The 15,026-nt window shown below is 36.2% G+C and overlaps 1 non-coding gene across 1 annotated transcript; it reads right to left on the reverse strand.

Annotated features, from left to right (window-relative positions):
• Positions 1–6,629: 6,629 nt before the first annotated feature.
• LOC129404755 (U1 spliceosomal RNA) lies at positions 6,630–6,788 on the reverse strand. Its single transcript, XR_008630108.1, has one exon. It is a non-coding gene; the product is annotated as a U1 spliceosomal RNA (small nuclear RNA).
• Between the last annotated feature and the right edge of the window lie 8,238 nt (positions 6,789–15,026).

Raw genomic sequence — 15,026 nt, forward strand, 5'->3', positions numbered from 1 at the left:
TGAGTGATGGAAGATAGATGATCTAGCATCCGCCCTTAGAAGGCAGGCTTGAATGGCGGTGGGAATATCTAAGCAAAATATAATGCTCAAAACTATAGAGAGAGGCCCAGAAGCACACAAACCAATTTTGGCATCCAGTGGCTTCTTGCAGAAATGCCTCTAGACTGTGAACTAAGCTATAGCCCCATGCCGCCCCAGGAGGTGAAAGAATTTTGTCCCTTGGCTTTTCATTTCAGCAGTGGCAGTGGCATGATGACCACAATCTTTCAGAGCCCATTGGACAGAGATATGAGTTTGCAGTGACGGCACACATGGGAAATCACGGGATTGGGGGAGGGGCAGTACAGGTGCTGCACCCCGCCCAAATGAGACCCTGAGCGACTGCCCATGAACTGATCCCCAACTCCTGAATGGCATGAACCCAGAGGCACAAAAACCAATTTCAGAACCAAGCGACTTCTGGCAGAAATCACTTTGGACTTAATTACTAAAATACCAGAAATCCAAAACTGTGCAGCCACTGTCTCGGCTGTGTGATCTCATATGCTCTTCATTATCAGCAATAAAAAACAAATTATCAAATGATGCCTTTTTGGCAGATCTGATTGTTGGGGGAAAATTTCAAATAGTAATTGTGGGTTTTCTTTTGAAACATTGAATGTAATCAAAGTAAAGAGAGAGTAAAGTGAAAATCATCTGCCACACAGGCAGGGTGGGAGGATGGCGATATACTGGGGTTCTTGGTGGTAGAACATGTGCACTGATGAAGGGATGGGTGTTTGATCATTGTATGACCAAGACTTAAACCCGAAAGCTTTGTAACTGTTCTCACAGTGATTCAATTAAAAAAAAATTAAAGTTAAAAAAAAACACAAAAAAGAGAGAGAAAGAAAGAAAGAAAGAAAGAAAGAAAGAAAGAAAGAAAGAAAGAAAGAAAGAAAGAAAGAAAGAAAGAAAGAAAGAAAGAAAGAAAGAAAGAAAGAAAGAAAGAAAGAAAGAAAAAAGAGAGGTCCAAAATGTATCATACGAAGTCTCACCAAGTCTTAATACCTAATAGTTTTAGCCTCTCCCAAAAATAAAAATTTAAAGTATTCATTTTATATTTTCTACTCAGCAGTAGTAATCTAATCGGCTGCTGACTCCAGCTTCCCCTTTTAAAAAAAGGTAACTTTATCTGAAGTAATCTTCCCTTTTGCTTGCTAATAGATTCATCCAATATTTTTGACTTTAAAAACTTTCTACCTCCAACCACTTCTAACACCACCTTTCTTCTCCCTAGACGGGAAGTTTCCATATCCAAAAATTGTTTAATCAAGCAAAATACAACTTTCTTGTTTATTTGTTTTTTTGGGGGGGGCATCAAACCCAGCTGTGGTCAGGACTTGCCCCTGAAGGATCTAGCCTCAGGGGTTGCTCTTGGCAGGCTTCTGGACCTTTTGGGGTGCTGGAGATCAAACCCAGATCAGCCAAACTGCAATGCAAGCACTTTACAGTCTATATTATCTCAGTGCCTCCTCCGCCTCCCCGCCCGCCCCCACATATTTAAAATTAACTACATTGGATTTCTGCTACTTAACACAAATTATTACAAAACAGAATTTTATCAATAAATAATATATACATATGTATATTTATTTATATGCATAATATACATTTTTATCTGTAGAATATGATCTCTGATTGACTATATGTGCATATAGAGACAAATACTTCTATTTATCTATCTGAATTCCTGATAAATATCTAACCTAGCCAGTTATCTTTCTATTCATCACTTCGAATATTAAGAAGAAATTTAGAGGAAAGTTATGAAAATGAAAGTTACCCATATAGTTTCATACTGCTCCTACATAAGCTTGCACACTCATTCACTCACACCCACATGCACACTCACACATTTTTTTTTCTTATTTGAATCAGCCACCACAGCTGTCATTGCCTCAGGGGCTTTAAACATCAATCAGTTTCACAGCTGGAGGCAGAGTGATCTACAGCAATAAAGCTTAAAGTGCTTCCTTTTCTGATATAATTTGATTCTTCCATTAGAGCACACATTCTTTTTTTTTTTTTTAAGCTAAAGCAAATGTTCTCTGTCCACATCAGGGCAAATAAATAGTTACCTTAAAGAGGCAGAAGGTATTACCAGTTAAGATACTACAAAGAGAAAGTCACCAGATTTTCCGTATTTCTGCACTGCTGAGTTTCTCACCCTCCTCTCTAGAATTTGCCCAGTTCTACCATTATAAGGGCTTCCAGTGACCTTGGTTTTGTTGCTTTGGCTGTGAGTTCTGGTAGTTGTAAATAGAATATATGTACAGTGACTCTATAGCGTACATTTGGGGTTTTTAATATTATAAAATTCAATGGGATACAGGATCAAAACATAAACTTACTACCAATTAATTTTTCACTAGACCCAGAGTAGGTAGTGTCAAAGTTTCACCATTAACTAGAAAGCATTCCTTTGATCACCTATTTTAAATTATCTTAAGCATAATCTATCCTGTCTTTATTGCTCTCTAACAAGTGCTCTGTACCAGTTACTCTTCCATTTGGTAGAATTTTGTTGTTTTAAAGCACTCAGAGATATGTAGGGAGACCTGATTTCCACAAAATTCTGAGAAGTGATCATAGCCAAAAGATAGTTACTGTTGGTTAGGATATGCATTCAAAGTTTAGTGGTGGAAATGGACCAGGATTTAGCAAGTGAATTGTGATGTTCCTTCCAATCTAATTGGAATTCTTTGGGGGTGGGCGGTGGGGGGTGTTTCTGTTCTGCTTTGATTTTTTCTTTCAAATGGAGTGAAATTTTAGCAACAAAAATCCAGATTTTTTTTAACTAAATGAACAATCGCATCTCAACTAGAAGTCTGCTAGACCACATAAACCATCTGTTGCTGCTGCCACCACTTTCCAGCTGTTGGCAGCGTTACTGGCATCTCGTGGTTGCACTTCTATGGGTGGTACTGAAATTCCTCTCCATTTAGTTTCAAGCTTACTTTAGGCTTCAACATTCCTTAGAAATCGCTAAGATAACAATCATTATTCCTGCGATCTCTCTGATACGTTGTATGAATCTATAAAACCAGTCAATACCGAAAGTTGAATGATGGAATCTGAATATATTTTAGCTAAAGTGTCCTCAGAAACACCCATCCAAAAATACATCCTTATGCAATGAATATGAGGCTCATAAAATTTAAATGATGAATTCAAAGAAAAAAATGAAGTTATTTATCAACTTGGAATTTGAACCCAAATTTTATAGAAAAATAATTTCTTTTAATTATCACAGATTGGTCTCTCTTTAACCCTCTTAAAAATCAAACTTGTTTTTATTATTTCTTAATCTTATAAATGTCAATTTCTACTTTATTCCTGTCTTTCTGTCTCTGTTTCTCATCTCCTCTGTTTCCCTCTCTTTCTCTTTTTGTTCCATTCAAAAAGAGGCATGAAATTGAATCTGAGAAAAAAAAATTTCTTTTTTGTTGTGTTTGTTTTGAAACGCTTTTTAAGATATAATTTTTTCTCATTCATAAAACTTGAAAATATCTACTTAGAATTATAATAATAACTGCCTCATTTATTTATTGATGATGAGCAATTAATTCACTAATAATTTGTTTTTTGTTTGTGTTTAAGGGCCATACCCAGTAGTGCTAAGAACCTACTCCTGCCTTTGTGATTAGCTATAAAAGAAAATAAAGTCTTGTCTTTAGCTACAATTCAAATGGAACTAGATGAGGGCATGGAATGTTAAGTAAAAAAAATCAGAGGAAGAAGAGAAAATGTTGGATAGTCTCACTCATACGTGGCGTATAACAAAACAAAGAAAGTTACTGGACAATGGAAATGAAGAATGACTTTGTCCTGGAAGTAACAGAGGATACTGGTGGATTTGAGGTGATGGTGGGTGGGGGTGGGGAGGTGGGAGCATCCAACTTGGAGCTGTGTTATGTGTAATGACTTTGTTAACCACACTGTTGTAAATTATGTTATCTCAACAATAATAAAATTAAATATATTTTCAAAAGAATAATCTACTTTAAGCAATGAGTGTTTATTGTAATATAATACACATATTGGGAAGACAAACTCCCAGAAGTAGGAGTCCCTTCCTGATAGTTGTCTTTATCTTGTTAATATGAGAATAACCTGTTTCCAATAGTTGGTTTCAGAGTATGGCCTGGAGCTTCTGAGTTCAGGGTATTTGGCAGAAAGCACGTCTTGGAGTCAGCAAAGCTAAGGGCTGGGTCTCTTCAGAGAAATACTATATTTTAAAGGGAATATTTTTTCCCCTCTTCAGAGCATTTTTAAATCTTAGCACTAAAGAGGGGGAAAAAAGGTATGTCTTCTCTTTGAAATATTGGCTTTTTCTGAAAAGACCACCCTCTCCCCAAGCCTTGGAAACTTCAAACAGTCTGACTGAGAAGTCAGAACTCCTCTGGTTGAAGAAGCTGTTATCTTGAAAGCTGCTACAGGCTATAAGCTCTTAGAGGGTCCTGGAGCTCAGAGTCTGTTTGTATTCATTTTTAATAAGCTAAATGAAAACTGAGAAAGAATTCAGACCATGTATATAAATGCAAGCCTGTGTGTACATTTATAAATGCATATGTACAGGTCTTTTAAATATAAAATATTTAGTGAAATATATACCTTAAGAACTAATTTTTTAAAGAAATAAAATTCAAATATAAATGCAAATTTTATTTGAAAATTTGTGATCAGGCTTTTTTTTTTACTAAATGTAATATATTCTTGCAGCAAATTTCCTGTGAAATTTTAATTGGATTTCATACTTTTGGACTTATTTTTATGCACCTCACATTTTACTACTCTGTGAGAATCTGACACAATTTCCATGTGTTTCTCTTACCTGATTTTATGGTTTAAATACTTTTAAATACACAAATTAGAGGATAAAAATCCAAACAATTGACAAAAGTGAATATGAATATCAGTGTAGTATCAGATTGGTAGATCCCCACTTGTGTTAGTTCCTGTCTATTGGACCATCTAATTTCTTCTCTTGCTTTCTACAGAGAAAAATACCCCACATACACATATTTATCCACATACGTATTTATAATTTTGTAAATACAAACAGAAAATAAAAATAATAACCAGACCTTTGAATTGCACCAAAGAATTTTGTTTTCCTACATTTACCATAACTATGGAGCAATAGCACAGGTGGTAGGGCATTTGCCTTGCACGCGGCCGGTGTGGGTTAGATTTCTCTGTCCCTCTCAGAGAGCCCAGCAAGCTACCAAGAGTATCCAGTTCACACAGCAAAGCATGGCAAGCTACCCATGGTGAATTTGATATGCCAAACAAAAGCAGTAACAAGTCTCAAAATGGAGATGTTACTGGTGCCCGCATGAGCAAATCAATGAACAACGGGATGACAGTGATACAGTGCTACCATAACTATGCTCCTCTAGGAATTCTTAAGGTTTCTGTTTGTTAATAGTTTAGATAACATGATTACAATTGTATTAATGTTTATTATATTGATATACAAAATTACTGCATCCATCATCACCAAAATTCCCTGTGACCTTTTACTGCTGTCCATGTCAACTCAAGACCACCTCTTGACCCTCTTCCACTGCTTAATATCTAAATTTTGTAATCTAATGTCAAGCTTTTCATTGTTTCATTCTGTTTATTTTCTTATTTTATTTCTCTGTAAACCATAGATGAGTGATATCATCTGGTACTTGCCTTTCTTCCTCTCACTTATTTCACTTAATAGGATGATCCTTAATTCCATCCACATTCAATCAATATTCTTATTTAAACTTTTCTTATAACTGAATAGTGTTCATATATATGTCACTATATATTCATACATATGTATATACATACATATAGGTATAGGTATATACATAAACGTATATATTTTACAATTTCTTTACCCATTCTTCTGTCGTTAATATTTGGTTGTTTGTGTAGTCTGTATATTGTGCAAAGCGCTGCTATAAACACAGTTGTACATATATATTTTTAAATTAATGTTTTTGTGTTTTAAGAGCACACACCAAAATTTGAAAGTTCTGAGTCATATGAAAGCGCTCCTCTTACTTTTGCACAAAATTTTTATACTGTATTCCATAAGGGCCAAACCAAATGAGATTTCTGATGACAATGAAAGCAGGTTTCTTTTTCATCATATCCCTACCATTATTGGTTGTGTCTAGTCTTTTTGATATGTGCCATTCTTATTGCTGAGATCAGTTCCCAGTGAGGTTTTGATTTGCATTTATCTGATAATAAAGTTGATGATAAACATGTTCTCATATCCATGCTGGTCACATGTATGTCTTCTTTATATATAGGATCATCATGACCTTTCCCTGTTTTTTTTTTTAATCTATTTTGAGGCACTATGATTCACAGTACTGCTAATGATAGATTCATGCATACATCATTAAAACCCAGACAGCCCAACAGAATACCATTTCCCTCACCAAATCCCAAAGTACCCCTCCTTAAGATCCCAAGCTTGATCCCTCGTAAACTTAATTCTGTGAATGAACGCTTCAATTCTGTTATCCTTAGCCATTTATTGCTACGTTACTATGTAGCTTTAAATCCCAAATATGAGAGAGGACTTTTTTTTCACATCAGAGAGCGTGAACATGATTCCTCACGTCCACAAATTATGCAGTTGAGTTTCCCACATTTGGGGAAATCACAGGGGTCAGCACATCCAGAGAGCAATGGATAAGCTTCACTCTGGGAAAACCATCTTAATGATCATGGTAGAGAGAAGAGGTATTTTTTTAAATCTGTCCTGTAGGATAACATGGGGTTTGTCCTTTTTAGCCTTGCCACAGGGAACTTAGTTTACCTTAAAGTAATGTCCTTTCTGTATGGACACAGGAAGACAGTTAATGTTATTTTGTAACTTGGGAGGCGATTGACTCCAATAATATTTACTCCGGAGCATCTGCTTTCTCACCTCAGTTGCCCTTAGTTCCTAGCACCCCAAAAGAGTCAGGGTCCTGACATGGGAAAGAATGGACCCAGGGCAAGCTGTGAGCTACCCTGGCATCAAAATGGGTCAAGCCAAAGCGCCACAATACTTAACTATAAGTTGAGAGCACAGTCATAGACAAATGCTATCATAATCCACAAGTAATGTCAAGACTAGGACCTTCTGGGGTTAGGAAGACTAACCTGGCCTGAGGACTGTGGTTTGGAATAAATAGTGAATGTCCTCAGGAAGAACCAAACTTTAAGTCTGATATATCTCTTACTATACTCATACAGAATGACATTGCTAGAAATACTAGAAGTAAAATTACTATAACTATTTAAGCGGATTACTAGCTGAGGAAGGAAGAAAGGGACACAACCTGACACATCCTTGTTTGGACCCCACCCTTGAGGTGATCTCCTTAGGTGAGATTTTGTTAATCTCCTCAAGAAAATGGTCTTACCCTTCTTTGTTGATTTGTTAATGTTCAACCCACCTTTGTGTCACCACCCTATGTAATTTGCTATATAACTAAGACTGTGGGGGAAGACGGGAGAGACAGAAGAAGAAGACAGAAGAGACAGAGATGAAGACACATCAGAGGACACAGAAGCAGAGACAGAGAGAGGTCGGAAGAGACCAGAGGAGATACTACAGAGACAGAGACAGAGAGACAGACAGAAGAGAGAACAGCAGCACACATAGAAGCAGAGCACAAGGAGGAGCCATCTTGATCCGGTCCATACACAGCGGCTCTGCTGGAGAACACCAAACTCGAGCAGCACATGCCAGAGAGAGAGAGCTTCTCCGAGTGCCCACGGACAATGGAACAACACCACACATCATCTCATCTTCTCCCCATCCCGTGCGCACCGCCTTTGTGAGTTTTTACACTGTCCTTGTCTTCTGGCTGATTTTACTCAGCAGGATACCTTCTAATTCCATTCAAGGTATCCTTGAATAATGGCAAATTGCATGATTTTTTCCTTTCTTGGAGCTGTACAGTATTCTGTTTCGTGTTTATACCATGACTTCTTCATTCATCTATCTGTATTTAGGTATTTGGGTTGTCTTTACATCTTGATTATTGTACAAAAAACAGAAGTGTGCATATATTCTTTTGATTTAATGTTTTTTTGGGGCAGGGGTACATGCCAAAAAGTGGCATCTCTGAGTTGTGTGGAAGCTCTAGTTTTACTTTTTGGAAAAACTTCCATACTGCTTTACATGTAGAAAAGGATGAATCAGACGACACTCCCACCAACAGTAAAAAAAAGAATTACTTTTTCTCAAAATTCCAGCACTGATTGTATCCAGAATTTCAGATATATGCCATTCCATTGCTTTGAGATTAAATTCTCAGTGGTGTCAGATTTTTTTTAGTTCCATTTTCCTAATATAAGTGTCCTAAAATTACTTCTTATAGCCTTTATCCATTTGTATTTCTTTAGGGGAGTGTCTGTTCACAACCTCTTTTTTCTTTTGGATGAGTTTGTTCACAACCTCTTTCCTCTTTTGGATGAGTTTTTAAGCTCTATGAGTGCTTTGTTTTATTTATTTATTTATTTATTTATTTATTTATTTATCTTTTTGAGTCACACCCAGCGATGCTCAGGGTTTATTCCTGTCTCTGCACTCAGGAATCACTCCTGGCGGTGCTTGGGGGACCATATGGGATGTAAGTCGGCCACATGCAAGGCAAACGCCCTCCCTGCTGTGCTATCACTCTGGCCTCTTCTATGAGTGCTTTAGAGAGCTTAAATGTTGGCTCTTTATCTGAAATATGGTGAATAAATATTTTCTCCCATTCAGTAGGATCCTCTCAAAGAGCCCGGCAAGCTACCGAGAGTATCGAGCCCGCGCGGCAGAGCCTGGCAAGCTACCCGTGCATATTGGATATGCCAAAAAACAGTAACAATACGTCTCTCAATGAGAGATGTTACTGGTGCCCGCTTGAACAAATCAATGAGCAACGGTATGACAGTGACAGTGGTTCAGTAGGATGTCTTAATTTTAGCTTCAGTTTCTTTTGCTGCACAAAAGCTTTTAATTTTATGTGTCTGATTTGGTCTTTTGTCTCTGTTGCCTCTGTGGATATCTCATTGGAAACACCTCTGAGGTTCATTTCCTGGACACTCCTGCCAATGTTTTCTTCAATTTATTTTATATATTATGGACTAATACTGAATTTTTTAAACTACTTTGAATTTATTTTTTGTGAATGGTGTGACATACAGTTCCAGTTTCATTTTGTACATATAAATAACCAGTTTCTCAATACTTTCTGTTAAAGAAAATTTCTTCACTCCATGTACTTAATTTTATGTCATTGATTAAAGACCCATGAATCTGGGGGTTTAAATATATATTCTAAATTCTGTTACATTGGTCTGTAAGTATATCTTTATTCGAATTCCATGTAGCTTTAGTTATTATAGCTCAAAGTTGAAAAATGCAATGATCCCTAATGTTCTGTGCTCCCTTTTAGGATTTCTTTAGGTATTTCAGAAGTTTTATAGTTATATACAAATTTTAGTATAGACTGTTGCATGTCTTGAAAAACATCATTGAGGGGGCTGGAGAGATAGCACAGCGGGTAGGGCGTTTGCCTTGCACGCGGCCAACCAGGGTTCAAATCCCAGCATCCCATATGGTCCCCTGAGCAGAGCCAGGGGTAATTCCTGAGTGCAGAGCCAGGAGTAACCCCTGTGCATGGCCAGGTATGACCCAAAAAGCAAAAAAAAAAATCATTGAAATTTTAATGTATGTTGCACTGTTGGTTGGTAGTTTACAGTCAATAGTGCAACATACATTAAAATCAGCCAACCACCAGGTGACCTCGGACTTGGTGCAGGTGTTCAACCTGGCACAAACCCTCCACGATAGGCTCTTGCTCTGCCAACTGCTCAACAACTTCTGGGGGCACCCCATCAGCCTCAAGGAGATCAACCTGAGGCCACAAATAACCCAGGTGCTGCCCAGAGATGCAGGCAGGTGCATGTTTGTCAGTATGCAGATCGTTACAACATGCCAGTTGACCAAAAGCTTACATTTGGTAGACTGGAAAAACCTGTAAAGGTGATTAGAGGTTACCCCAAAAGCTTATGTCCCTCTCTGAGAACCCAGCAAGCTACTGAGAGTACCCTACCACACAGCAGAGACTGGCAAGCTACCTGTGACGTACTTGATATGCCAAAACACTAACAACAACAGTCCTCATTCCCCTGATCCTGAAAGAACCCCCAATACGCCATCGTACTATACTAGTATATGACAGGGACAGATGGAGACTTTACTGGTACCTGCTCAAGCAAATCGATGAACAACGGGATGATACAGTGGTGTTGCACTGAATTTGTACAGTACTTTGGGTAGGATAGTCATTGTAGCGATTCGTTTTCTTCCAATGCATTCACAGGGAATATCTTTCTGTTTCCTGGTTTAGAAGTGATTTATAACATTTGCTTTTCTTTTACTTCCATTTATTAGGATTGAATGTTTTAGGACACTAATATTTTTCTTCTAATTACTTATCTGCATACAGAGATGGCACAGATTTTTGTGTATTAAATTTTGAGTATTAACCAGCTCCCTTATTGTATTTTTATTGTTTCTAAGAGTCCATAATTCTTTCAATGTACATTATTTTGTCATCTGAAAATATTGATATTTAAACTTCTTTTTCAATTTTGATCTCTTGTATATTATTTTCTTGTCTGATTACTTTAGCAAAGATCTCCAAAACTATGTTGAGTAAGAGTGGTAAAAGTGTACATCCTGGCCTTGTATCTGATCTCAAAAGGAAGGCTTTTAGTTTTTCACCTTTATATATGATATTAGCTATGGGTTCATTACAAATGACTGCTAATATATGGAGGTATGTTTCTTATTGTTTTGGAGGGATTTTAACATGAATTGATGCTGCATATTGTCAAAAGACTTTGTCAACAAGTACAACTATTTAATCTTTTCCACTCCTTTTGCTGATAAAGTGTATAATGTTAATTGATTTATGTATATTGAACAACTTTTGTATCACTGGGATTAATCCCATTTGATCATGGTGTATTAAACTTCTGATAAGTTGTTGGATGTGATTTGCTACAATTTTGCTGAAAATTCCTGCTTTAATATTTTCTTTATTGATGATTTCTACTTTTACAGCTTTGTGGTCTGAGAAAATATTTGGCACAATATCTATTGTGCTTTTATGGATGTTTGAGCTATGTTCTAGCAGGTGATTTATTCTGTAAAATGTACCATGTGGAATGGAGAAGAATGTGTATTTATTTTGTGGAGGCTAGAAAGTCCTGAATATGTCTATTATACCCACTTCTAGTTTCTATTTAGGCTTATTGATTTTTTGTTGATGTTTTGTCTAGTTGATCTTTTCTGAATGATCAAGTGGTACTGAAGTTTCTAAGTACTATTATGATGCCATCAATGTATCTCAAATCTAATTGTAATTGCTTTGTCGACTTTGCTGCCCTTTAATTTGGTTCATATATATTGATAAAAGTTAAGTCCTCCTGATCTAGTAATCCTGTAACCAGTATGTAATGTCACTCCCTAAATTTTATTATCTTACTTAGTTTTCATCTTTTTTAGTTTTAATGTCATTTGTTCTAAAACAAATATGGCGTTCCTCTTTTTTTTCAGCTTTCCATTAACTTGTAAAACTGTCTTACAGCTATTCACTCTGAGTCTGGTTCATCATGATAGTTTAAGGGCAAGCAACAAAAGTTTGGTTTTCATTTGCTATGATAGTTTTAGGGCAAGCAACAGAAGTTTGGTTTTCATTTGCTAATCCATCCTCTTACTCTCTATCATTTTATGGAAGCAATAGTCCATTAACATTTATAGAAATTATTGATCAGAAGTTTGCTTTTATGTCTACATGAGGAGTTTGGTTGCTTGCTACTTGCTTTTTTATTTTCATATGTGACTTTCTTTCAGTGCTATTTCTCAAGCTAGATTCCAAATGTATTCTCAAACACTGTTTGAGAATATTTTAAACAATCCTTTCACTTTGACTGACAACCTTACTAAGTAGAGAATTATTGGTTGGAGGCTATTTTCATTCAGCACAAAGCATATATTATTCCATTCTTTTTGTTGTTGATGTTATTTTATTTTGGTTTTGGTGCAATACCTAGATGTTCTCAGAACTTACTCTTGTATCTGTATTCAAGGATCACTCCAGTAGTGCTCAGGAGACTATATGAAGCACCAGAGATAGAACCAGGGTCAACCACATGCAAGCCGTTTGCCTAACCAGCAATACTATCACTCTGGCCCATAACATACCGTTTTGATTATTTATACTGTTACACTACATCAACTGCTAGATTCCAGCTATGATGGTTTCTGGGCAAGAACAAAGGACTATTTAGATTCTTTCTGTTTTTGTTTTTTGGGCCACATTCAGTGGTACTCAGTAATTATACCTAATTCTGCTCTCAGTAGTCTTGTCCAGCAAATATGGGGGGCCATCTGGGATGCCAGGGATCAAATCCAGGTCTGCTACATGCAAGGCAGGTGTCCTATCTATTATACTATTTATCTGGTCCCACAGATCAGTTAGACTCTGTAGGAACACATGTATTACAAATTCCCGGTTGTCATCTAAGTGCACATAAATTAGAGCCACAGACCTAAAAAAAAATGATACTTTGAACATTTATGGAATCCTCCCAAGGCATTATGTCTGCAAGAAATCAGTAGTCATTGGCACTTGTCTGATATTGTGAATGGGAGAACGAGGATGCTTCTCAGGATTCCTGGAACTCGGAGCTCTATGTCTAGTTCCTATAAGGTACCAGGAATAATTTTTAAATGAAGAAATTCAGCTACATATAGGGACAGAAACTCAAGGAAGTTCTCAAATACATAAGAAATTTTGATACTAGCTAAGGATGATATCAGCCAATAATCCTCTCAGTGTTTACTGAACAGAGAAAATCCATGAAAGATAGATTCAATATATTTGAGAGAGATTGGCAGACAAATTGAAGAATACATTTATAGAGAATGGAAGGAGCTAAAGAATCTATCAGCAGAAAGAAGTTGAAAATTGAATCAGAAACAGAGTACATGATGTAATTAATACAGAAGAGGTAATAGAAAAGAGATTTTAAAATAATTAGGAGAATCAAAAATATAGTTCAGGGCTTAAGGTATTTGCCTTACATTCAGTCAATCATCTTTATGTATACGATACCCTGAGCACAGAGTTAGGAGTAAGCCTGGATTACCACTGGGTGTAGCAAGAGAAAGAGAGAGAGAGGCAGAGAGAGGCAGAGAGAGACTGAGAATGAAGAACATTTAATGGGTTAAATTTAATGGGTTGTAGTAAAATGAAGAACTTCAGAATCAGAGATTATAAGATTATAAGTGAGGAGATAAAGGTAGGAATTGCTGATGGAAAATATAATGGTCAATAACTTCCCTCTCTGAGGATGAAGTCTTGTGTACTCATTAAAGAGACACTAAGAGTGCAAAAAAATTACCTTAGTTCATTTGAATAGTGGGTTAATGTATATTTGAACTGAATCTATTTCCAAAGAATGAGAATAGTCTGGCATATGTAACCTAAGAATGTCCAATCTTTCTGAAGCAAATTTTAAGATAGTACTTCTTTTTGATCCTGAGAATAAATTCTCATATTTCTTATCATTTGCAGTACTTTCATAATTAATTTTTTTAAAAATTCATTTAAATATTATTGACAACTCCGTTTTGTTTCCCACACTTTATGAGAAGTATCTCAAAATCCAAAGAATTTCTTTTTAATTCTCAAAAAGCAAGAAAATAAAATTGTGTTCTCATAAGGAATTTTAAACATTTTAAATAAATGGGAAATCTCGGCATTTTTTTAAACTGACTGAAGTTTATGAAATGAAAAGAAAAACATTGCAACTAACATTCTGACCTTATGATTATAACCTGAACAGTATGTTATTCCCCTTGTCATTTAGCTGTATTCTAAAAATAATTGAAATTAAGAAATCAGAACCTTGATGACTTTTTGTTAAATTTGAGTTGAAATTTGGTTAGAATGTATAGTTCAACTCTTATTTAAGAAATCAGAACATTTGCTTCTCTATTGGAAGGCCATTCAGTTTCTCATTCATCATTAGCTGATTGTGTTGTTTTCTATATGAATTTTCTTTAGTGAGTATGGGCATCTTTGCCTTACACGTCTAGTTGTGACTTCTAAAGAAACATTCATGGCATTAGTGTCAGACACAGTACTGAGATGGAAAAGCAGAACAAGGACATAGCTAAATCAACTGATTATAAAATCTCACATAGCTTTCCAAAGAAGAGAAGTAGTATGCAACCTACTGAAAAAACTTCTAACTTGAACTCTGCTTCATGATCTGTGATCTTGAACCTCTTTGCATTTTCTTTACCAAAGAGGGATAATAATATAGTATCCATTTTCCTAAAACACTGACAGGGGCTTAGAGAATCCATGTTTTGAAAGCATCCTGTAGAGAAAACAAATGGCTTGGAAACATTTAATAGTTTTACTTAATTCACCTTCATTTTAATAAATCATTAAAATTGGGCCGGGAGCAACCTGCCTGATGTGGATTCTTGCTTCAAGCTTTCTCTATGCTCCCCAAACCTGAACCTGAAACTTTTTGAGGATGACTGTGAATCCAGTTTTCAGGTTCGTTAATCATATTCTCTAATGCATATGCTTTCTGATGTGTTGTGATGCTGAATGAGATTCCCATATTTATGCAAAATATTACCAGAACTTTTTTTTAAAGACGTGCTTTATTAATCTTAATAAATCATAGTTTGTCGGGTCCTTTCTGACTGCTTCTCGAGTAAAATGGGGCTTGACTGTGCAGTAACAGTGTTTATGTCATGCTTGAATTGTTTAAGGTGAGACTTTGAGTAGTTTTATTGCTTTTGTTTATATAGGTAAACCCAATCTGCACATTTGAAATGATTGATGAACTGCAGCCCCACTTGGAGTGTTTGTCATCACTCATGTGCTGAAGTGACATTTCTTTATGTATTTTGG

The sequence above is a fragment of the Sorex araneus genome, chromosome 4, assembly GCF_027595985.1.
Source record: "Sorex araneus isolate mSorAra2 chromosome 4, mSorAra2.pri, whole genome shotgun sequence".
Taxonomy (NCBI): domain Eukaryota; kingdom Metazoa; phylum Chordata; class Mammalia; order Eulipotyphla; family Soricidae; genus Sorex; species Sorex araneus.